At 34.2% G+C, this 25,971-nt stretch overlaps 1 protein-coding gene and 2 long non-coding RNA genes across 5 annotated transcripts in view; 1 reads left to right on the top strand and 2 right to left on the bottom strand.

Moving 5' to 3' along the window:
• Nucleotides 1-332: 332 nt before the first annotated feature.
• LOC149532071 (uncharacterized) lies at nucleotides 333-2,247 on the bottom strand. Its single transcript, XR_016359189.1, has 2 exons — nucleotides 2,195-2,247; nucleotides 333-678 (listed from the first exon to the last, which is right to left on the bottom strand). It is a non-coding gene; the product is annotated as an uncharacterized LOC149532071 (long non-coding RNA).
• A 4,159-nt stretch (nucleotides 2,248-6,406) lies between these two features.
• On the bottom strand, nucleotides 6,407-8,021 carry LOC149532072 (uncharacterized). The gene is made up of 3 exons (XR_016358610.1): nucleotides 7,890-8,021; nucleotides 7,696-7,786; nucleotides 6,407-6,501 (listed from the first exon to the last, which is right to left on the bottom strand). It is a non-coding gene; the product is annotated as an uncharacterized LOC149532072 (long non-coding RNA).
• The window catches only part of LOC149532073 (uncharacterized), a 246,419-nt gene continuing 228,318 nt past the window's right edge, over nucleotides 7,871-25,971 (top strand). Inside the window, exons 1-2 of one of the 3 annotated variants that reach the window (XM_089809449.1) lie at nucleotides 7,871-8,043; nucleotides 8,214-8,337. The gene's annotated coding sequence lies outside the window, so the exon portion shown is untranslated. Of the gene's footprint in view, nucleotides 8,044-8,213; nucleotides 8,338-8,638; nucleotides 8,747-25,971 lie in introns of those variants that run through there. The other 2 variants (XM_089809451.1, XM_089809450.1) reach the window with 2 other exon arrangements.

Consider the following 25,971-nt stretch of genomic DNA (forward strand, 5'->3'; position numbering starts at 1 on the left):
CACACCATTGAAAAAAAAGGCATTGCCTTTGTAATCTTACACTATTGGAAAAAATTAGGCATTGCCCATACAACGACATTGATGGGGATGAGGCAATTTTGATCATGAATTGAAAATACTTGTTATTGAGACAACAAAAGCATAGTCAAGATTGTTTAACACAACATTCATTTGCAAATCAATATGACCACCACCAACTCATTGGAAGATGAAACAAGTGACAATACCTTAATTGATAATTGCACTCAAATAAAATATAATAATATCAGAAGGACAGTCGTGCATTCCATGTTAAAAAAAAAAAATTCATTCCTCTCACCCAATCACCCATGTTTATCCAGGCTTGAAAGAAAATCTATGTAGAAATAGTATGTGGACCCCTTGAAACCACATAAATTTTGTGTAAAAACACCATCAATTAGGCCCAAACAAAACTGTAACCCTTGTCGCATTTGAGCATTTGCGCAACCAATCTTTCGGAATAACTTCCTAATAACACTAAGTTGTAGTGCAAAGACAACCCCCTGGCTATCTGTACAATATGCCTATTCCAAAATTTGACACTTTAAAACAAACAAAAAATATCTAACATTAAATCCTACATTTAAGAAAAAAACAATGACTTGAAGGCTCTACTCTTGATACAAAATAATTCTCACATCTTATAGTGGACCAGACCTGCAGTAAAATTAATGAAAATCAAAGCAAAAAATTATTAAACCCACGTCATAAGAAGCCAAACATGACCAAATGACAACAAGAAGTTGAATATCATGAATGTAAAAACAATAATCTAACTAAGGCATCAACAATACATTCTAAACATAACAATCTATAGCTAAAAAATATATAAAGAAAGACAACTTAAACGGTAGAGCTTTAAAAATTTAATGTTGAAACTTTTTCTAGATACATAAACAAAAGTTGTATATGCCAAATATGAAGAACATAAATGGATGCAAACTTTTTGACAAAATGCTTCAAGCGCATAGAGCATTCAATGTTATAGTAGCATTTCACCTCAAGAAATCTGGATGCACATACAAGGCAGACAAGATGCTAGAGAAACAAAATCCTAATGCTCTTTAGGATAGCTTTATGACAATGAAATCTAATCTGGTCCTACAACTGTTATTGAGATATAATTTAGTTGCTTTCATACATATGCCTATGACAATGCGTTAGCAAGGAGCACATTGGCAGCAGTAAAAAGTAATGGTTGCAATTGTCTTAGCCTTTCCCATATTTCAAATTAATAACAAGTCAATAACCATATTAATCAACGTGTCAAATTTTTTTTAAGCTAATTACCCTATTGTCGTCGACTTATTGGTCCCTGTTGTAAAGGCATGATCCTAATGTTTTCACATGGCTTTTTCATATTAATAGACCTCTTCCAGAATTATGAAAACATTAGTTTATCCTATGAACACTTAAAAATTTTCAATTAAACTACACTTTTTATTATGAAGTTCTTTTTTTCTATTGGTTGTATTCTATTTTCCTTGGTAGTCTCATTGTTTTTTCTTCGTAAAATTAGCAAAAAGAAACATGATTTGTTCAAGCCTCTACAATTGGCTCTTTGTAAATAATTCACATGGCTTGGTTTCATTGCCACATTTTGCATAGATGCGATGCCTACAAAGGTAATTGCAAAAGCTTAATATTGTTCATGGCATGAACAACAGTTGCAAAAGCTCACTATTCTTGATGGCTTGAGCAACAATATAATATAGTGACAAAGTTACTCTATCTATTCTGATGTTCATAGTTTGAGGCCCCTCTATTTATTTTTTTTGGTTTGATTTATTAGTGGAAACATCACGAATTTGGACTGGAAGCTAGTGGCCATTAGTGTCTATGGGTGGTCTGTTGGTATAAATCTGGGGACTTTTGTTCTTCTTGCAAGAGGTTGTAAAGTGAGAATGATGAAGTTGTTTATTATTTTGGTTTCAATGAACAACATGGAAAAGTTCGTAAGCTATATTTACATCAGAAATTTGACATGCTGAGATATACTTTAAATTTGTTTTCTGATTTTTAACTGACAATTTATTTTTAATCTTAATGTATTTAAAAATGCGCAAAATTGTGAAGCACAATAATTATGCAAATGGATTGGAAGGAAACAAATATGCATTTTTAAATTCTATTGAAAATGTTTACTGCATATTTAGCTGGTTAGATCGTAGACCTTGAACTTGACGATGTTGTACTGAACCTGCTTAGAATTAAATTCGATGACTGCAAAAAACACAAGGTAGAAGAAAGTTAATAATACCATTATGCTAAAATAAGAGGGAAAATGACAAATAATAATATCATTATGGCAAATTAATTCTCCAATAAGGGCAGGACAAGGATATGGTCATGATCTACAGTAGACACTCTTTTGTGTACTTCTCTACTTGACAATAGGATTTATCCTCACTATCTAACATCTTCTCAAAAGTTGGGCTCAAATATAACTTTAAAATGGTATGTCGTGAGAACAATGAAGAGATCAATCTGGACCACCATCTAAAATTCTATGATTTATCATAAATTCGTGATAATTTATGCCAGGTTAAAAAAAATGATTGTTTTGCAATTAAAATCCATAGTTAAATTGGCACTCGAGAGTGTGTCCTCTAAATCAATTATACTGCATAAGTAATTTCACTTGTACATGATAAAAACAAATCAAATCATAAAAATGGGTCATAGCAGACTCCAGATGAAACGACATGCTTTGCCTTTCATATTTAATAACTTATCTAAGTCTTTTAGAAAATCACCCACATCATGAATGAACTTATGTTGGGCCCCTGTCTGCCACGATTCACAATGTTCAAAGGTCACAACGTTCAAATTCATTAATAGATTATTTCAATTATTTTGAAAGGGCAGTATCTAGCTAGATTAAGTTAGAGTACATGCAAGACAAATTCATTCTAACAACAGTTAGTAAATTTTAATCATCAAAACTAAGCAAAGAAGTCTGAATGCTTACAAGTGCCAGTATTAGCAAGTTTGTGTTATATCTGTATCTTCCTCTTTCCAAGCTTCGCAGTTATATAGATAGTGGACACATATTTATAGATACACACAAGTGACCATAATGTATAGGAATTAAAATTTCTCTAAGATCAAATAGGCAATAGAGAATACATCAGCATATATAAACATGCTTAAAATTGGGGCCAAACAAGTTGTCCACTTTAAAAGGAAAACCTCCTGATAGGATGTTGGTTGCAAATTAATTTCCAAGCACATGTGGAAAGAACAATAAAGCAGAAAGTACCCCGTTCAAGAAATATTAAAGCATTGTTATATACTGGACACAAATGGGAGGATAACATCTCTAATGAGAGGCACAAAAAATTCAGCATTCGAATAGCCAGTACTTGTATCATTCAAGTGGCCAACTCTGAGAGTGGCTAAAGATTTTTTCAATCCAACTTCCATGTGAACAAATGAGGAGACAAAATCTCTGATAAGTTGCACAAAAAAATCAGCTTTCAAATTACCAGCACTTGTATCATTCAAGTGCCCAACTCTGCCTTTTTTATTCAATTTTGTAATCTAATTAAAAAATATCCAAATAGTGAAAATGAGAGAGCACAACATAAAACACACAAATGAGACTTGCCAATTTAAGTAATTTGATGTAATCTTCTAGGATGCAAATAATCTTGAATGCATTTTTATACATCTTGCTACTGTACATTACCAACTCTAACCATTGAAATTCAAATCTCATTCAATTTAACCAAGCCCAAACAAGATTGATTGAGCAAACAGATTAAATGACTAGACCGTTTCAAACAAATTGGAATTATTTATGCTGATGAAATCCTTCTATTTATAGAAAATCAAACAAACTGGCACTCCTTGATATTAAAAAATCATACTAGAGCCTACAACATTATTCGTAGAACTAGTGTATACCATAGTTGGAAAACTTAGACTTAGCAAAAACTTGATAAGGCTTGAAAAACAAGGGGAAAAACTTGACAAAAAACTGGTGTATACCAATGAATCAATTATAGAGAACAAGCTGAGTTTAGATATTCTTAAAAAGAAAGTGGATACGAAATCACAATCTCATGAGAAATGCTGGTGGCCTGAAGCAAAACAGTAAACAGTACTGCAAAATAAAAAGTAACTACATCATTACAAAATTACAATTACATCTTGCTCTTCCCAGCTCTAATAAAAACTAAGTGAGAGGTACAACTAGAGGGTCTAGTTCTAGAAGCCTACATTGAGTGCAACTGTTGTTTTATGGAGCCTAGTCAAACTCAAAGGTTAATTTTACCTCACTTCTATTAGCACAGTTTCCCCCCAGATTTTTTCTGCATAAAAATGAACTTTGACTATACCATTTTTTTTTCTTCATGTGGTTATGTACAACAATAGCCAAGTTTTCCTATTGCACTAATGGAGTCAACATTCCACTTCTAATTGATAGCATTCAACTTGCAAGGGCTTGGAAGACATTTAAGCCCACTTTCCTTGTCTACTCACAATCTAAATCATTGTTGTCGGAAAACAATTGAGGAAAAATGGCAATTTTTTTCTTTTTGATACAAAAGAAAGATGCAAATGAGCCAACTTTTTCATAAAAATTGCAAGTTTTTTCTGTGAGTTTTTCTAGGTTTTACTCACTGGCCAGTAAAACTTGGTAATTACTTAGCGAGTGTTCCATCTATGGTGTATACTTTCACTTTTCTAAAAAAACCCATTATACTTTAGCTAATCAACATTTAAGTAATTTGTCACTATTTAACTCTTGAACTTGGTCATTTGAGGATATGAGTAAAGTGGCTACCTAGGCCAGTCATAATTTCACTGCTTAACAATGTCATAACAAAAAAAGCTACTTATCCAAACAATTTTAGAGAAAAGGACGCTAGTAGTTAGACCCAGTTAACTGGAATAGGAATCATCTTAGCAGCAAGACCTGTATAGTGATTCTCAAGAATTATCTATTACCAAAATATGAAGTATCTTGATAGAAAAAGTTATAAGGAACTATTTATGTTCACATACATAATCCATCAGCAAAATAAAAAATACTCCATGAAAAGAGAGAAGTAACTTGATAAAAAGTTATCAAGTAGAGGAAGAAAACCTTAACTTGTTAAAAAAGTTAAGGAAGAGTAAGGAACTGTGTATGTTCAAATACAAGCAATCTAGCAGCAAAAAAACAACTAATCAATTAAGAGAATAAGAGTAGTAACGTGGTTTAAAAAAAGTTAAGAGGAACTAAGTACATTTACACACATAATCCATCAGCAGACTTTTATCAAGCAGAGCAGAGTAAGAAACTCTGCATTATTCACACTCACGTAATCCACCATAAAAAAAACAAGTAATTCATCACCAAAAAAAAAGATTAACTCGATAAATCAGATTAGACTACTTAATTGAGGAAAATGTCATTTTAACAATAATAATCCATCACTAGAAAAAGAGGAGTAACTTGATAAACCATATTAGCATACCATTATAATATAATCCACCACTTGAAAAAAAGAGAATAATTTGATAAAATGGTTTGGCCTACTTAATTGATGAAATGAATGAAAAAATGAAATAATCCATCAGCAATAAAAGAAGCGTAACTTCATAAATCTAAAAAGGCTACTTAATTGAGGAAATGCATTTAAGAGATGAATAGAGCAATACCTTGATAACGAGTAATCAAGATCTAGACTACTCAAAGAAGGCCAATCAAAACAATTCTTTTGAGATAATAATAGTGCGGAATAAGTGACTGATAAGTAAAACAATACAGAGCTTTAACTTGTATGTTGCAGCATGCTACAGGGAGGCCAATAAACAAAAGGCTAGGTCAAGCAATAGAGAAATACAACATATTCCATATAGTTGAAAACTGAAGTAACATAAAATTGTTTGAATTCCTATTTTCACATTGAGAGTTCCAACTTCGTAGGAAAGGAACTCCTTACAACTTTAGAAGTTTAAAGCGTTGAAGACAACCTAGAAAATTCTCCTATCAAATTCCATTTGAAATTTCTTCAGACAAAAGAATAAACCCTTCAACAAAGACATAAGCTAAACCTACAACGACATGAATATAGAACCAAAAGTAATAGATAAGCATGTCCCATGAGATGAAGAAAGTGATACTCCCTGCTAAACCAAAAACTTCACTTCACCCTCCTAATAACAAAATTCCAATATGCTGTGACCATTAATTGCAGATAGCAGAGGATGCATTTATTGAGTGCAATGTCTCCATGTAATATGGAAATGTGGAACGACCCCCCTTTAGCCATGAAGGGAAAAATAAATAAATACACCTATTCCCATTCTTGACAAGCTAGGAAAAAACCAAAGACTCAAAACTGAAGAACAACAAAAATAGTGTTGAAGAAAGGAAAAACGCAATACAATACCCAACCAAGAGACAGTTCCCCTTCTTTTGATTTCGCAAATGCCCTAAAACCTAGAAACTTCTTCCGCGCCCAAAATCGCCACAATTTTTCGAGCCTGAAATTAAACAATTCTCCCCTTAAAGACATGCACAGGTAAAGAAGTCACTAATCCTCTTAACAAAACTTAAATTTAGTAAATAACAAAATATGTAATATAAACAAATAAAGCCTAAACGTTCTAGCACTTCACTACCAATATTTCCCATAGAAAGGCAATTGCATTACAACATAAAATCTTGTGAATATTCATAAGATGTGAAATTCTGCATATGAAAAAACTAGTGAATGAAGATAATAAAATAGAGGAAAAAATTATTGTCTCTACCTGAGAAATGGGTACTACTTCCCTTACTTGTCCAGGCAACCAAAACAATAGAGAGCACCTTAATGAAAAAAGAGTGGGAATACCTGAGTACAAGCACGCCAACTATAAAATGAAACAAAGAGATACCAGTCTAAAAGATTCAAACACCAATTTAGAAAGCTGCAATGGGTTTTGCGAACACTGTAGAGGGAAACATAATAAGTGATTATATTAATTTTTGCCAAGTGGAATGTTAAATGCAACCTTTAAAGAATATTAATTAAATGGATACATATTATGTCCTTTTCTTTTTGATCTGTCTAGTTTTAATAATTATTTTTTGATAACTACTTTTATTTCTGCAGCTGACCGTACAGAAGCCAACCCAATGCAGTAAGTGAAAATTTATTATTTTTGCTTGCCACAGAAAAAAACCACTAGTAAAAATTGATATAACCAATCAAAAAATTGTTTTTAATAAAAATAAATAATAAAAATAATGTCAACTACTTTAACTACTTAAATCTATACTATGAAATCAACTTTTTATGAAGAAAAATTAACTGCCATAATCTAGATGAAAACATAAGTTTCCTTCCCTATAATATAAGGCAGGGACTAATAATATATTACACAAATACATGCAACAAATATACTCGATTTATTGGTGCTAATTTGACTGGACGTTTTTTTTTACCTTACCCATTTTCCACCAAGGTGCCATTCTTAATTTCAAAAATTCCAAATTATCCAATACAAGAATAAATCCATTGTACTTGAAATCGCACTCGTTTTAAATGCCCGATTTATGTCATACTTAGAACACCAAAGTAATTGAATATAAGAGTAAATCCATTCGACTATTCTACTTGAAATCCAAATCGCTTTTGAAAGCTTCAAATTTATGTCACACTTACAATGTGGTGTCCAAATAAGCAAACTTACCTCAACTCTGATTGGGACTAATTACAGTGTACTAGCGTACACACATGCAAATTAAATGGAATGTAGTTTCTGCCAATTATCTTCGGCGCGCCTTCCACCAAAAAAGCAGGAAAATCAAAATAAATAAATAAAACCGCGTACCTAAACAAAGCTGTAACAGAGATTTAATTAATGGAAAATAAAGAAGGGAATACGATTGAAACGTCTTGCAGCAGCAGAACATGCCCGGGAGTTTCACTCTAAAAAATTGCATCAGTCTCAATATTGGAGGCATTGGACGCTTAACTTGCACCGATCCATTGAAAATTGTGACGTGCAGCTTTCTGTGCTGTTTTTCAGTTCACGGAGGTAAACTATCCATTCTTCCTCAAGTGTCTGTAAATTGCATATATTTTTTAAAACCCTTATTATTTGGCAACAACTTAGTTGTTTTATTACTAATTATAGGCTCTGAAAGTAATGAAAGTACTCTGATATGGTACAATGCACTTTACTTTACTTTTTCTGTGCATGTACAGCTAATTTGCTTTTTCTAAGCTAAAAAAAAAGCGTTGGGAGTTGAGGATTGCAACGTAAGCTTTCTTTTATAAAGCAAGAAATCACATATCGTCGAAGTGACTCTCACGGAGATGAGATTTCCAGGTGCAAGCAGCTCAAACAAAGACTTTTTGGTTTTGACCTACATTATTGCTTTATTGTTTCTTGTCTCGTCAAATACAGGGCTCACTAATTCTTCCCTTCTTTAGTTTAAAGGACGCGATCTCAAACTTATGTTTTTTTAACGTCTTAGATTCGTGTCACTCTTTTATGTTATATATCTTCGTTTGAATAATTGCTTCCGAGAAAAAAATCTTTATCTTTTACACCACACAATGAGATCTTTCTGTGTAAATGACATTTATCCGAGGATTTGATAACGCTGAGAATATTATCGAATCGCAGGATTGTTGTTTCAGAAATAGGATTTGAGGCGGAAATTAAGTGGAGCAAAGATGCAGAAAAGCTTTAGTTGTTTAAAGATAGATTTAGAATCGCGTTTGACTTATTCCAGGTAGTTTTAGCACGTTAACGGCGTGGGGAGACTTTTTCCTCAATATATAAGTATTTGATAATTTTCTCTTCTGGGATCTGTGATAGTTTTTAACTATCAATGTTTCAGATCATATTAGTTGATCCATCATTAGGCTGAAAAAGAACAAAGGATAGTTTTCATAGACAATATATGAATATGGTGTATATAAAATAAAAAATGTTTATGTTTTCTTAATTCTGCGGCTTTCTATCTTTTGTCACTCGTCATTTGACCGGATTACAATTGAATTCGAATAATCTGCTCATGTCATAAATTCCTTTGCAGCCCCGCCACTGTGACTAGAAACAGAGCTTCTTTCTGTTATAGCTTAAATGACATTCTGCTAGTAAAATTTCATATCGCTCTTCACAAATTTCATATGAAAATTCAATGTAGGCCACCAGTAAATCTAGAGTTTTTTATATCGAGGCTAAGGTCATTAGCAATGTTTTTTAAACCAAAAAAAATATCGGCAATGTGTGTGAATTGGAGGGAGGAAAAAAAAGAAGTATGGTTTTCAGTAGATAGAGGGTGGGATGTTAGGGACGAGGGGTATTTGAAGATGACAAATATAGTAGATTAAAGATTAATTATATTGATTTTTGATAATCCCCACCACAACATAAATAATAGCTGTGGAGCAGCTGGAGTCTCTGCCAAAGGCTGCGAAGATGGGTGTGGAGAAAATGTGCAGGACAGATTCAGTTTGCTTCTACAAATTGTGAAAGTTGTGCCCCGGGTTTTTCTCCACTCTGCTGTTCTGTAAATGCAAACACACTAGAAAGTAAAATAGTATTCTGTCAAAGACAAACAAATTTTTTAATTTTAATTACCTTACCATGACAGAGTTGTTGTAGATATTTGTGCTCGTATCTATTTAAAAATTACCTAAAATTGCCCAAATTCTGTTAAACATATTGCATGGGGTGATGTTTATTCACTACAAGCTCTCTGAAATGAGTCTGCACCTTACACATTTAGAAATTTGAGCCACTTTTGGCAAATGCCGTAGGATACTACAAGGACATTCAATTCTCATCCACACAAAAGCTATAAATAAAATTAATCACAATTTGAAATCATACATGTGAGAATTTCTGCATAAACTTTTAGTTATTGAGTCTTGGGCATGATTTTTTCTCAAGATCGGTGATCAGAAATGGCACTTGTAGCCACTTCATCTTACGAAAGTCTATTTTCAGTTAACTTTGATGCCTATCCATGACTCAATTGAAAATTTCCAAGGACATTTTAGCAAACTCATGTTCAGTATATGCTGCAATCACAGTATTCCATGGTCACCTTCTTCGAGGCAGGCTGCCAAATGTTTCACGTACCCCTTTATGCTTCTATATTTTGCATACATGTTACCAGCGCACTTGTAAGTACAATACTGACAAGAATCTCCCTGTTCTAATGCTTTGAGCCAAATTACTCAACATTTAACTATATAAAATTAGTGAAGTGCTCCGAGTCCATTCACATGAATATTGAACAACAAAAGCAAGTCTATAGAACATACAGTTAAGGAGACTTGCGAACGTAGAAGACAAAAAGGCATCTTATGATTTGCAAACTTTAAAGCACATAAAGCCTATGCTATGGACAGGCAAGGAAAAACGATGAATTTGGCAAAATAACTTACCATTATCTTGTGATATTGCTATCAGAATTCAACTAGGTAGTTTCTTAGTCAAAGTCATTGACCCATATTTCATGAGTAGTGGTTTACACAAACCCATCTCTCATGACAATGAATGGAACAATTAACATGCATTGGATCTAGGTGATGCTCATAGAGGTGAAGCACCAGGACTTTCCAGGAGCTACGGAGTATTCTCCATGGTTAAATCCACTCTGCTTGCAACCCCATTTGGAAAACCTTCACCAAGTCATCAATAATTTAGTGAAAGCCACTAGAGCATCACAGCATAAGAGTTCACAATATGGTATCTTGTAATGTTCCCTAATGAGATTTCACTTAAAGTCTAACCTAAATTTCTCAATTAGGGTTTGGATTTTAATGTCCTTTGATAGGATTAGTTATTTATATTATTTGAATTAGTTTATCTGTACAAGTTATTATCATCCATACCCACCTTATTACTATTCCAACTTAATGAATGAAGGAGTAGGTGTTATTCAAGATGTCTAGACATCAACTTTGCAATGGATTCCCTCAAAGTTTACAAGCCTAAGTTTGTATTCTTTAAGGCTTACGGATACTAACCCCTACCCTATCTTGGGACAAAGACCCATTGTTTGGATTTATACAAGCCCCTCCTTAGTAACATTACAACTTCTCTTCTATAATTCAAATAGTAATAGGTTCTGTATATATATATGTATACATTCTCATTTTCATTGTTATTAAATTTCCTTCCCAATCTATTCCTTGTGAAGAGTAAAAATCTGTTTATAATCATTCTTCTAGATTCATATCATCCACTGCAATAATGGATCTGCATCCTGTATATTGCCAGTGTTCCAATAAATATTAAATTAAACATTTGTTATTCATTCCTTCTATGAGATGATAAGTGATGCCTTATATATGTCATATGAGAAGGATGAATCAAATCCCTTGTATATAACTCCATATTTTTTAATATATTTATTTAATTAATTATTTTTAATTTCTATTCATGGAAGGGGATATCACAATAAGGTATATATTGCATAATTTTTTTTTAATATATGGAACTGAGGGAAGATAAGAAATGCATTGGTTGACATTGGGAAAACAATATTTCTGTTCCTGTTTACATTCCTTTAAAAGATGAAGATGCAAACCATAATGTAAAAAGGCCTTAGACTAATATACAATCAGAAGAGACAAAAACGCATCTTATGGTCTAACTTTACAAACCCAAATTTTGAACAGGTAGGGAAAAACAATGAATTTGGCAAAAAAACTTCTACCATTATCTTTTACGGACATCAATAAATTAGTAAAAGCCACTAGAGCATCAAAGCATAAGAGTTCACAGTATGTTATCTTTTGAGCAATAATGACTTTTCATAAAGCAAAGAAAACTGTTCTTTCTAAATTCTTTGTAAGGTTAAAATTTCATAATTGTGACAATAAACTAAACTGGATGTGTTATATTTTCTATTGAATTATCAGATTGAGGTGTCCAAACTCACCATATTGTTAGATACAGTGCCTCTTAGTGATTGCTATATTTCAAAAGATGGCAACCATTAAGCTGTAATACTAATATTTAAAAGTTAACAAAATATATCCATAGTTATCAACCATGTGAATTTTTTTTGTATAGTAAAGATTCAGAATGAAGCCGTGCTTTGCTGAATCGCATGATATTTGTTTTTTATCGTACAGCAGTTTAACATGTGTACATTTTTATAGCTTTGTAACAATGGAATATCTAACATTTTTATTGTGAAATATCGTGCTAGAGCAAAAGAAACTCAACCATATTTATTAGATGTTGAATTCAATTGATATAAGACAATCCATTACTAGAAACTAGGACCTTTGAATGAATGCAACAGTACTATAATCCCTTCGGCTTAGGAGGTGACTTTTTTATGTATTTCTTCTCTTTCTTGAATTGTTTTCTCATGTCTCAGCCTCAAATTTAAGCATATTTCTTGCATTTTTTCTTGTTTTTTAAATACTATAGTAAATATAATTTTTATATCTGTTGTGACAAGTGGATATGATATAAATACCCAATTTGTATCAATACAAGTCAAAGCACAAATATTTTGCCCAATCAAAATATCAGTTTATGAGCATTTGAGATTACTCAAGTATTTGTATGAATAAAAAATCATCATGCTAGAGGGTTTGAATACTAACGAAGGTTTGCTCATTTGGAAAGCGACCATACATCCTTTGAGGAAACATGAAGGTGAGTGCTATGGTCAATTGGTGTTGTATTAAATGAAGGAGATGAAGCTCCTTATATAGATTTACAAAGATGATGTTTCTATAATGATACAATCTTGACTTAAAGATGAAAATAGAAACTACCTAAAAAGTAAAAACTAACTAGGATGACCATTAAAGAAACGTTACTATATTCTGATACCCTCCCTTAATGGTAATCGTCTAACTACCCTATAGAAGACTGTACATGTCTTGTGGTCTCATAAAATCTTTAGAACATTTTGTTGTTGCTGAGACCCTCCCTGGATTTGTAAAATCTTGATGATTGATAGTAGCCAAAATCCATCCAGAAAAAATAGAGAAGGATTCCCTCTTCTTCTGAATGCTCTGCAGTAAGAGACAAGAGCCTGCCACTATGAGTCTACCACTTACCCTCCTAGAATTTGCAAAACTTATGGCCAAGAATCATCTCAAAAATGTCAAACCTGATGTTGGCTAACAAAGTTGTCCTTTCCTATAGCCAAAGACACACACTGGGAAAAGCTACCACGATTTTGAGGAAAAATTGGTAAACCTTAGAAGAAACTAAAAAAAATCACAAATTTTGAGGAAGAAATCACCAAACCCAAGATTACAAACTATTGTTTTTTTTTTTTTTGAAAAAAGGTAAAAACCCTCAAAGGAATCCCATGCAACTTTGCAAATTAGAGAATCTAGAAACAATTTTTGAGGATAAAATTGAATAACCAAACAATTAGTAGAATTTTTTTGAAGGGAAAAAAATTGTGATAACTTGTCGAAATTTTTTTAAGGGAAAAAATAATGAAAATACATCAGAAATTTGTTAAGGGAAAAAATTATGAAAACCCACAAGAGAAACCTTCATACTTTAAAATATGAGAATTCATGTATTAAACTACATTTGCAAGCAACATGCAAGAACATGCAACTCGCAAAATGCACATGCGACAAATATGCAAGTGCATGCAACCTTAAAAAATTAGAGACTTTTGCTCAAACAAGGAAATCATGTGATCAAAATTCTCAACCAGACTTGTGATTTTTACCAAAAATCTTCGAAGTCAAACCATAGATAAAAATAAAAAAATAAAATTCTGAAAAAAAAATCCAGATTAGAAGAGGCTTGAATTTTTCTTAAACGTGTTGCCAGATTTTATGAAATCCCATCGACCCTCTTTGGTACCATGTTGTGGTAAATTAATGTTGTATTCAACAAAGGAGATGAAACTCCTTATATAGATTTACAAAGATGATGTTTCTATTATGAAACAATTGTGAATTAAAGACAAAAATAGAAACTATTTAATAAACTAAATACTAACTAGACCATTAAAGGAGTATTATAATTCAAATAGATAGAACTTTGATTGTGCTCAAAAGAATCAGGCAAATCTTCTTTTTCAAAATAATAAATTTTATGAGAAGTGTAGATGGATGACAGTACCAACTACTAGCATTGAAAACAAGCTCTCAAGCTCTATGGGTTATTGTCTCAAGTCAAGATCCATCGGCTTTTAGCTATTGAACTAGGCACCAAAATGAAATTTACAAACAACATTTTTAAATATCTTTCATATTGGGCATAGTGCAATGAAAGCACCACAACAATAGTTTCAAATGTTTAGTAATTATTGTTCAACATACGAGCATTGCTTTTCTTATGCCTTGGCTTAAGTCTTACAATCCTAGATATATGATCTAGATAGTTCTCTTAGTATTTTCCTTAAACCACCTTAAATCTGCAATCACTTTCTAAATTCCCTCTACTTCAACTCTTTGCAAAAGCAAAAGCCAAAAATTGTCTTTAAAATGAGCTCAAGATCCATATTCATAGATTGCAAAAGGCCTAGAAGCAATATTCCCATATCCAAGCATGTTAGAACACATGTCAAACTTCCATTGACCCTTCGAATTCATGTGTAGGTAGTTAAAATTGTGACATTTTCAAAATTTTGGCAAAAAATTGCATTTTGGCAGCAATTGCAGAAATTCAAGAGGTACAAGGATAATTTGCTTGATGAGAAAGTTTCGTAATTGCATGATTTTGAAGGAAATTAAGCTTGATATAGAGTTTTGAGGGGTACATTTCATGAAAAGTTCCATAGCATATCATTTTAGGGAAATTACGATGCAAGGAAATTGTGAAGATTTAGGTATTATTTGGATGTTGTGGAGATTTAGGGTTCAACTCTATATATATCCATGATAAGTTTGAAATTTCACAATGGGAAATCTTGGTTGAGACTGAAGGCAGAAAGGGAGTGAGTGTTTACTCCAATGAGGTTATGTTATTGACAACACAGAGTAATCAAGAAAATAGCTTACAACAAATAGAATCGTAGTTGCCAAAAGTTATGGCATTTATTCTATTCAATAGTATGCAAGTACATGACAATATTACAATAATAGATAGTCATCTATTATTAGTTAATGGTTATCTATTGTAAATATCTAGTTAGCTCTAGTTTGCTTTCGTTTTTTAGCTCTTTGTTAGAATAGAATGTTTCTATTCTTTACGATTGTTTTTCTAAGGAAACATCATTTTATTCTTTTGTATAAATTGACATTTCGGTCTCTGTTAATAACAGGCAAGTATTTACCAATTACTTCGGTAATATGGTATTAGAGCTTGGACTTCAAGTTTTTCGAATTTTTTAAATTTCTTTCGAAATTATTTGCTCTAAAAATTTCAAAATTCTTTCTGAAGTCTTTCATGGCTTTTTATGTTCTTTAAAATACCTAACATCGGCTAGGGTTTTTAAGAAACCATTGTCTACAAAATCAAGTTTTTCTTCTAGTTCAGAACTGGACACGTATGCAACTTGCGATTTTTTATTTTGTAAAATCGTGACTTCAACCTCAGAAATCACGAGTTTTCGTCCTTAGACATCTTAGGTTTCCAGAGTTCTATTTGAAACATCACGTTTGTTGTTGCTAAGGCCTTTTTTTTGACAAATTGTGGCATCCATTTACATTTTTTCGAGTGCTTATCAAATCGCAATTTTAAGGGTAAAGAATCTGCTCGTTTAGTGTCCATTCTTCCTCGTTTGTACTGTCCCTACAAAAACGCTTCAGTTCTGAAGAAAAAAGGGCATTTTTGAACTTACAAACACCATATTTTTTGCTATTTTTGACTTCCATGACCACTGATCTGTTTTTTGCTCCAAACCCTAGTTTTTTGAGCTCGAAAATATATTTTGATTTTAGATTCTTGGTGGGTTTTTGAAGAGCTCAACTGAGTTGTTAGATTTTTCTAGGTGCCTCGATTTTCAAGCCGGCGGATCCAGAGAATGACAACATATTCCTTCTAGGTTTTTTGAGCTCTCTTCTGGGTCACTATTTTTTTTGGGTCTTCTATTTTTTTGCCTTGAAGAATGTGCCTTCATAGATTTTCACAATTTTCATTGGAAAATGTGCCATGGCATCTTTGACAAACATTTTTCTTGAGCACAACTCCAAATTCAGTGATCGAAATTATGGCACTTGGAAGTAGTGGATCATCGCAAGTTTTGAATATCTGAACATCAATCAACTTGTTCTGGGTGTTATGAAACGTTCGACTTCTCTTGATCCTGATCAAGATAGATGGGATTTGAATAATTGAGAGGCAGTGATGCTTTTCAAATTATCTGTGGCTGATGATTAACTTTCTCAGATTCCATCCGGCAAGACACTTGCCGAGATTTGGACACATCTTAAAGGTCTTCATGAGACTTCTGACAAAAGTAGAGCCTTCTTTTTGAAAAACACTTTGTTTTCTATTGTCATGGATGAGCGCACCTCGCTCTTGGAACACCTAAATCGGATTCAGGAAATCTGTGATCAGTTACTTGCCATCGGTTGCAAGATGGAGGAAGAGGATATTGTGGTTATCACTCTTCGGAGTTTACCAAAGTCCTATGATCATTTTATCGAGACTCTCAACATCACATCTTCTAGTGTTGATTTGAAGTTCATTGATCTCTGCACCCTATTGCTTTAGCAAGATCAGTGGAAACAATAGTTCGGTAGCAGCTCCAGTTCCACCTCCATAGAGCAAGCCTTTGCCTGCGAAATCCTTTGAGAAGGATAAAGGCAAGTTTCAGCAGCCATCTCAGTAGAAGTCTTTGGCTCCAGCATTAGATGGTTCCTGAAAGAAGAACATTCAATGCAACTATTGCCTTAAGTTTGGACATATGAAGGTTGAATGTCGTAAACACTTAGCTGCACAGTCTAAGCAATCAGGTTCGCAGCCCAAAGTGAACAGTGTAGAGCACATTGAGGAGGCAAAATCTGCCTTTTACGCCTTCATGGCTAAAAGACTTGCAGATCATGTCAAGTCATCTGCCTTGATTCAGGTGCCTCTCGTCATTTCACTCACTGCAGGGACTGGTTTACTAACTACCGACCTTATTCAAACTGTTATTTTTGGTGGCAGAGAAGAGTACACGGTTGTTAGCAAAGGCAACATTCAAATTCAATCTGTTGGGAGAAATCTCATATTCCTTGATGTGTACTATGTTTCAGGGATGGAACTAAATCTACTCTCAGTCGATCAATCGCTGCGACATTCTCCACACTTGGCAGTCACCTTCAGTTCACATCAGTGCACCATCATTGATCGATCGACTAAGTCTACTGCTGCAGTGGGTCTTGAGGATCATGGTCTTTTTTAGACTTATTGATTCTGGTGATTCTCAGGACTTAGCTATGGCTACTCGGGGGTCTTCTTTCTGCATACTTTGGCATCAGTGATATGGGCATTTAAATGTGCATTATCTCTCACAGCTTGCTCGGGATGAGCTTGTTCTTGGATTGCTTGAGATTCAGACTCAACAGCTTGGAGTTTGTGACGCATGCCAGGTTGGGAAGCAACATCACACACTTTTCACTAGTGGCGACTCATGCCGAGCTTCTCAAGTACTTCAGCTTGTACGTGTTGATATCCATGGTCCTATGGCCACTCCTATTCTTGGGTCCAGATATTTTCTATTGTTTGTTAATGATTTCAGTTTAAAAATGTGGGTATATTTCCTTAAAAAGAAATCAAATGCATTTCTTGTATTTTAGAAGTTTAAACCTTTAGTTGAAAAAGAGTTTGGGAAATCTTTTATTACTCTTAGATCAGATAGTGGGGGGAAATTTTGTTCTAATGTTTTCTCCAACTTCTTGGATACACATTGCATCAAACGCTAATTAACCACACTCCACACGCCACAACAGAACAATGTAGTTGAATGTTAGAACAGGACAATCATCGAGATGGCTCGATCCATGCTCGAACACAGAGATGTTTCGAAGTAGTTAACACTGTAATTTATCTGTTGAACCGGTCACCCACAGTGGCGATCAAAGGTAAAAACTCTGGAAGAGGCCTGGTTAGGTCGCAAGCCCAGAATCAGTCACCTGAAGGTTTTTGGCTCCCTTGCTTTTGGTTGGATCCTTGATGCGTCATGCACCAAGTTGGATGCCAAGAGTCAAAAACTCATGCTTGCTGGATACAACAGTCTTCACAAAGCCTGCCGCCTAATCGATGTTGAGACATCTAGTCTCATCTACAATCGAGATGTATTCTTTAATGAGTAGTGAGGACCATTCATGCCTGTTTCTCCTATTCCTGATCTAGTAGACCAGCCTATGATGGCTCATGATTTGGGAGTTCGGCTTCCATTAGGTCCACCTGATGGGAGGGCTCTAGTAGCTCCTGCAGCTCCAATGATACCAGTGATTCCTGTACAGACACCTCCGACTTCTCTTGCAAGGTCACCTCGTTTTATAGATGCTTCACCCGAGTTTGATCCGAATTCTTTTGATGAGGAACCTGGTGATCAAGCATCTTCTAATACTCATGTTGGTCATTCCCCCATCTGGCCTAAGTGGTGGGCTAAGACACTTGCTGATCTTTGTGATGATGAGTTCATAGATGGGAGAACTACTCGAAAAAAGAGCAAAACTACAGAGTCTGTTAACTTTGCTCTCATGGCCAAAATTCACTGTGTGTTTGAACCTCAAACATATTCCAAGGCTAAAGGAATTCTAGAGTGGGAACAAGCCATGACATCTGAACACCAGAGCCTGCTGAAGAACAACACCTGGTCCTTTTTGATCTTCCACCAGGGAAGAAACCCATTGGCTGCAAATGGATCTACAAAATCAAATACAAATCAGATGGTACTTTGGACAAGTACAAAGCTCGTTTAGTGGCGAAAGGCTTTTCTCAACGTCAGGGCATTGATTATGAGGAGACTTTTGCGCTTACTGCAAAGATGAGCACCATCAGCACAGTTTGGCTGGAGGTTCCCTTAGATGGACGTCAAGAGTGCTTTCCTGAATGGTGATCTCTATGAAGTGGTCTACATGATGCAGCTCCTTGGATTCAAAGTTGCTAGTAAAGACCATCAGGTTCTTAGATTGGTAAAAGCCCTTTATGGCTTGAAGTAGGCCCCTTGGGCATGGTACATAAAAATTGATAAGTACCTTAGTGATCAAGGCTTCAAGAGGAGTTCTTTAGACTCAAATCTGTACATTAAGACTACTGACAGTGACATCATCCTTCTGGTTATTTATGTGGATGATTTGATCATCATTGGCAGTTCAACATCTTTGATTCAAGGAATCAAACAGAATTTATGCCAGTCTTTTGATATGACCGACCTTGGGCTCATGCATCATTGCCTAGGTGATGAAGTTTGGCAACAGTCTTCTAGTATATTCATCTCTTAGTCCAAATATGCCAGGGCCCTGTTAGACAAATTCCATATGCAGGATTGCAAGCCTGCCTCTAAAACTATGAAGATAGGTCTCAAGTTATCCGCAAAGTCTGATTCTCCTTCCGTTGATGAAACTACATACAGGCAACTAGTTGGCAGCCTCATTTACCTCTCTGCTACTAAGCTTGATATTAGCTTCGCAGTCAGCTATATTTCAATCTTTATGATAGCTCTTAAGATTGATCATTGGATGACAGTAAAGCGTGTGCTTTGTTATGTGAAGGGCATTTCAGAGTATGGACTTTTGTACTCTCCAAGTTCTAATCCTAAACTTAGTGGGTTCATAGATTCAGATTAGCAGGCTCTATTGATGATAAAAGTCAACTTTTGGATATATGTTTAGTTTGGGGTCTAGCGCAATCACATGGACCAGTAAGAAGCAACCGAATATAGAGGGAAAATAGAGTTTTGTCTCCTCTATAGAGGCCGAATACAGAGGGACAATCAAGGCAAGTTGTGAAGTTGTTTGTCTTCATCAGATGCTTGGGGATATGCAGATGTCACCATCAAAACCAACTACTCTGTTTGTTGATAACGAAGGCGTTATCAAGTTAGCATGAAATCCAATCTTCCATGAATGAACCAAACACGTGGATGTTCACTGCCATTACATACGCCAGCTAGTTGAAGACGGGACTATAGATTTGCAGTATGTTCCTACCACAGATCAGATTGCAAACATTCTCACCAAGCCTCTTGGTCCTGATAAGTTTGTCAAATTCAGAGGACAGCTTGGTGTTCTAGATAGATTAACCATTAAGGGATGGTATTACAATAATAGATAGTCGTCTATTATTAGTTTATGGTTATCTATTGTAAATATCTAGTTAGCTTTAGTTTGCTTTCGTTTTTTAGCTTTCTCTGTTAGAATAGAATGTTTCTAGTTTTTACGATTGTTTCCCAAGGAAACATCATTTTATTATTTTGTATAAATTGACCTTTTGGTCTTTGTTAGTAACAAGCAAGTATTTACCCATTACTTCTGTAATAGACAATTCACCCATGTTCTCAATACAACATAAGTACATATATATGAGTCCTTGGTTGGTTAAGACTATAGACGACTAGGAATTGCCAACTATCCAACTGCTCATTGGGATCTAACAACCAGGTTACACATAGTTAACTTGGTGCACTTGGCATATTTGACCAATTACATCCGTCCCCTCAAAAAGAAAAACTTCCAAATGATTGAAGCAAAAATGGGGCTATGCACAACAATACTACTGAGGAGGGTGGGAGGATGTCCTTAGAAAGGTGGAGGACACTAGGATCAATGTGGTTCCCGAAGTGGAGAGCTGTTGGTAAAGGCATTGCACTTGCTTCATGTGGAGCTTCAAGTCATGCTCAACTATGAGGTCACCTTCCCTCAACCCTTTAACCATGAGAACTACCTCCATGAGGTCACTCTTTGTCTGCTCCAACTCCAAGGTTGTAGTCTTATGCTACTGCTTCTCAACCATGAGCATCCTTCTCTGTCAACTTTGCCTTTTGTCAAGTCTACTCTCTAGCTCAATCAAGTGATCCTGTTGGGTGGCCAAGGTGGGCCTTTATAGCTTATAATATGTAAATGCTCTACAGTGGTGAGTTGTGTCTACTAGGAAAGTTGCCCATGATTTTTTTTTGATATGGGTAGACAACTCACCCCTAACACCCTCTGCATGTTAGAGTTTAGCTTACTTGTTTCCATAATGTCCCTTAGTTATCCTTGTGATTTTTGCAGAACTATTTCATATATTCTCTGTATTTCTTATTCTCCTGATGATCATTTCTCAATGATAATATTCTATATATATAGTTTCGCACACCTATAGTCATGTCCTTTCATAAATAGTAAGTATATTATAGTAATAATATAATAATATAAATTATATATATTATTTTAATAATATAGATTTTTCTTTCTTATTAGTAATATTTTTAATATTATTGCCTAATATATTTACTTTGTATATTATTAATCTAAATTTAACTATCATAATTTAATAGCAATATAATATAATGGTACGATTATAATAAATCATACCTATATCATTATTTATATTATTATTATTTTATTGATTTATTATTTCCCTATATTTTAATTATATTTATTTTGACAAGGATATCATAGTCCTTTTCTCTTTGATTTTGCTTGTCCTTAAGCATAAAATCATTCATGCATAACCATCATACAAAGCATATAATAAGATGTAAGAAGACATAAGAGATTTATGGAGTATACACCTTAATGTATGAAAACACAAAGTATAAACGAGGTAGACACATGAGTGCTTGAAAACACGAAGCAGGCACATGAATGCATGAAAACACTAAGCAGGCACATGAATACATGAAAACACGAAGCAGACACGATGTAGACACATAATACATGCATTCTTGATTAATGTCTTACAATTCACTAGAGCCAAGAAGATGATTTACAAAATTTACTTATTTAATAGATTCTTGCAACCACACATGATCATTAGTACATATGTATATGTATAAGTTTCATGAAAATGTGTCAAGATAATTTTTTCCAAGCTAGTTCCATTCTTCCACACGAGGTGGCTTACTTAGGGGGATGCTTCTTTTGTTTTCCATTAATTATCATTCTTTAGTCAAAAATAACACTTAGGATGTAAATAGATTGCTTAGGCACCAAACTCGACTATCTTCCTCAAGGTTCCTGTGGATCCAAGCCCACAATCCCATCTTGGAATGACCTCAAGGCAACTTGATCCCATCTTGGTCAAACCTCAAGGCAACTATGGGGTCATTGATCCTACCCCTCTCAGAATAACCGATTGGTTGGACTACCCTAAATACACCTTTGTTATCTCTTCTAAGGTTACCTTAATACATAAGCAATAAACTATATGCAAACTGAACTGGTCATGCTATTCCGATTATTACTTTGGTCTAAAACAATTGATGAGATACAATATGTCGCTTTGACACCAAACTCAATGGTCTCCCTCAAGGTGTCTGTGGATCCGAGCTTGTAATCCCATCTTGGAGTAACCTAAAGGCAACTTGATACCATCTCGTTTAATCCTCAAGGCTTTTTAACAGGGACACTGATCCTTTACCCATCTCGAGACAACTCATTGAGTGGATTTATATAGGCCTTCCTCATATTGTATCCCTGCTCCTTTCTAGCTTAGATATTATAATGGGACTCAGCATGGATATTATATGAATTGATTGATAAATAACATACTTACGTCAAAGACATGTATCAAAATTATATAAAGTAATCTTTTTAATGATATTTGTTCTGTTCCTCATTCCATGCGCACATAGAGACCATATCATTGCTTATCAGTATTCCACTGCTGTTGTAGCCATCCTCTGTGGCTTGGCTAAATATTATGACACATTTCACTAATTCATATTTTGATTTTGGGGGCCATAGTCAGTGTCAACTGACTTGCTCTGACACACTGCCCAAATGTTCCAAATAAAATTATTATCTCTAAATTGCTTGTGACTGGTTCAACATCACCGCAGAGATGTATGCTTATTAATGTAACCACTGAATGCTTGATTGTATAGTTCACAGAGTTATCATGTATTGGCCATGTGGTACTCATGGAAGAGTTGAGTTCTTGTTACTGGATGTTTGATTTTCTTGTCTCTATTTAATAATAACAGTGTTTAATTTCTTAGACTGCTGACCATTTTTCTCCTGTTTTGATATTTTATGCAATGTGTTACCAAATTTTGCCCAAATTTTTAATTTGATCATAACTATTAGTTTAACGAATTATTTCTTTTCATGATCATGTGAAATGAGTTAGTTATTTATATATGTGGTACCAACTATTAACGAATAATTTAGTTATTTATATATGTGGCACCAACTATTAACGAATAATTTCTTTTCATGATCATGTGAAATGAGTTAGTTATTTATATACATTGATGAAATAACTGGCAACCTACAACTGTTATTAGATGGTTAGCAGTTAAATGATTTGAATAATGATCAATGTATTTTGTTTTGAATTACCATGGAATTAATGTTTTTGGCAAGAATGTTTTACATGGGTGATTGCAGGAGAAGATTGAAGGGAGGGGAAGCATTGCTAAATGGGATCATCGGAATGGGATGTTTGTTGGTTTAGTCATCAGGATTGACAGGTATGACCTAAGATTTCTTTGGAAAGGATACGAAGACTTGTCCACAGGTTACATTATGGGACCGCATGAGCTATTAAGGAAGAGGCATAATAAAAACATAAAATAATCTAAATTAAAATATAATGCATACTTTTAGAGATTGTTTATTAAATTTTATCTTATCATTATAATAAACACTTACATACGAACACATAAATATAAAAATGAAATGGCACCAATAAATTATAACAATATAATCTAATGATGTCACCTCATCAATAAACTCATGTGAATGCACATAAGAACATATTATAATAATAAAATAAAGTTTATAACTCTTCAACTCCTTATTTATTTTCCCTCCTTATTTCTCCTCTTTTTCAAATCGAATTAATGTTTGAATTTGAATGGTGATCTTGGAAACCGATAGAAGCCGAGGAGTCTCGGCCAAGTCTTTAAGAAGCCATGATCGACTTAGACGGATCATCCCCTCCTCCTTTCTTTCCATCCTCTCCTATCTCTATCTGTTGTGTTTCATACTGAGCCAAGTTGGACGTTTACAACGGAGCACTTTCTAGCATTTCTCACACCCGATTTCCTGATTTTTCCCTTGATACTTCGGCAACTGAAGTCTAGGAATAAGTCTCAAGACAGCGGGTGAACAAGAGTTCTAGCCAGGGCAAGAAGAGCCACATTCTAATCACAGGTCACAAGTCTTGTTTTTACCTTCTTTTCTAAGGTTAAGCTCGACTGCAGTCAATTACTTATTCCATGGTTGAATGAAATATCATAGAAGGATTGTGAATCATGATTCGAATTTTCACTAATGTCTATTTCTAGTCGATACATAATGATAGGAATGAGAATACATCAAATATGCTTTCAACCTTTTTCTTTTTTGAATTCGAGTATCCATCCATGGCCAATTAGGCATCATAGTTTGAGATCAATATATATTACTAGCTGTTGGTTTCCTGAAATGCATAAGAGATCATTCATCGAGAATCCTTGAGAATACATCATTTATGAATTTAAATGGTAGATGTATAAAACTTGATTGATCATTTGAATCAACAACAAAGCACATGCTGTCATAAATTTCCGAACATATTCATAATACTTACTACATCGAGGAGTTCATCGACAAGATGCAAAAGAATTGGTGAAGAGGTGTAAATAACATCATAATGCTCATAATCTTAAGAACACTGAGGAATTCACCGGCAAAGAAGCCATGGAATGATGAAGAGTTGTAAATTATAACAGGATGATTATAATTTTTCTAGCACCTAGGATTCACCTGGCATAGAAGCCAAAGAATGGTGAAGAGGTGGAAATAATCCTGCAAGAACAAATAATGGAATCAGATTTGAATATCTAAGTAATGAATAATTAATAGCTCATGCATGTCCCGGTAATGGAATCTGTTGTCAAGTTGAGTGGTGGATATCGGGTTCACGACCTCAACTGAAATCCTTGGCCAAGGTAGTTTTAGGCATATGTGCCAATCTTGAGATCACTTGTTTGTCCGTAGATGTCAGTTATATAGGTATAACTGATGGGGCACTCAACCACCTAGTAGCTTGGATGGCTGAACTAAAAAACATCCCAAGCCTGATCTCGAGGTAGGGAGGGCCATTCTAATAAGTTAGGATGTGTGGGAATAAGTATGGTCTGAGGTTGGGAGGTTAAGCCTATTTCAATGCTTCTTCTCTCACCAATGCTGAGGCTTGAACAATAAGATAAAGGGATTCTTCCGTTATTATTTTATGTTTCTTTTACACTTTTACTTTTTACCCTTAGAAAAATAAATTAGACAGTTTAGTTTTCTAAATAAAGTAAATATTGACATTTACATTGAATAAATATTTCAGTCGATATAATTCAGTTAAGAAAGTTAGTCGTTACTTTATTTTCAGCTGAAGATGTTATCAGTTAGAAATGGTTAAATTATTAGCAATGTATATAAATTTATTTATTCCTTTTGTTCTCATTATATCAGCTGAAAATGAAATACAGTTAGACTTGAAACAGTTACTATTATCATAGTTATATTCGGTTAGTAGAAGTCATTGTCTTGTGAAATGGAATCGGTGACTTATTAAATAGATTATTAGGAGTTCAAAATTGGTTAAGAAAATTTGTTTGTTACACAATGCTTAGATTTTCTGCCGTAATTCAACTTAAAGAAATCGCTATTCAATCAACCAGCTATAAAAATAGTTGCAGATTAGAATTTCTGCTGTAAGTTCACACCCTTGCTATGGATCTGCAAGAAGTTCAGTTGAGTTTTCCTTTCTTTTTGGTTGTCGTAGATCACACTTTTTAATGTAGTGTTGCCAATCACCAACTGAATCCCAGACTTTCTCAAGTTCCCGATAATTGTTGATGCTTTCCTTATTGGCTGCAATATATTATCTCCCAAGTCTCTTTTAATTCCCTTTACTCTTGAAGTATTTTCTTGTTAATTA

This window comes from Cupressus sempervirens, chromosome 11 (genome assembly GCF_028749045.1).
Source record: "Cupressus sempervirens isolate cs-2001-9-10 chromosome 11, ASM2874904v1, whole genome shotgun sequence".
Lineage (NCBI taxonomy): Eukaryota > Viridiplantae > Streptophyta > Pinopsida > Cupressales > Cupressaceae > Cupressus > Cupressus sempervirens.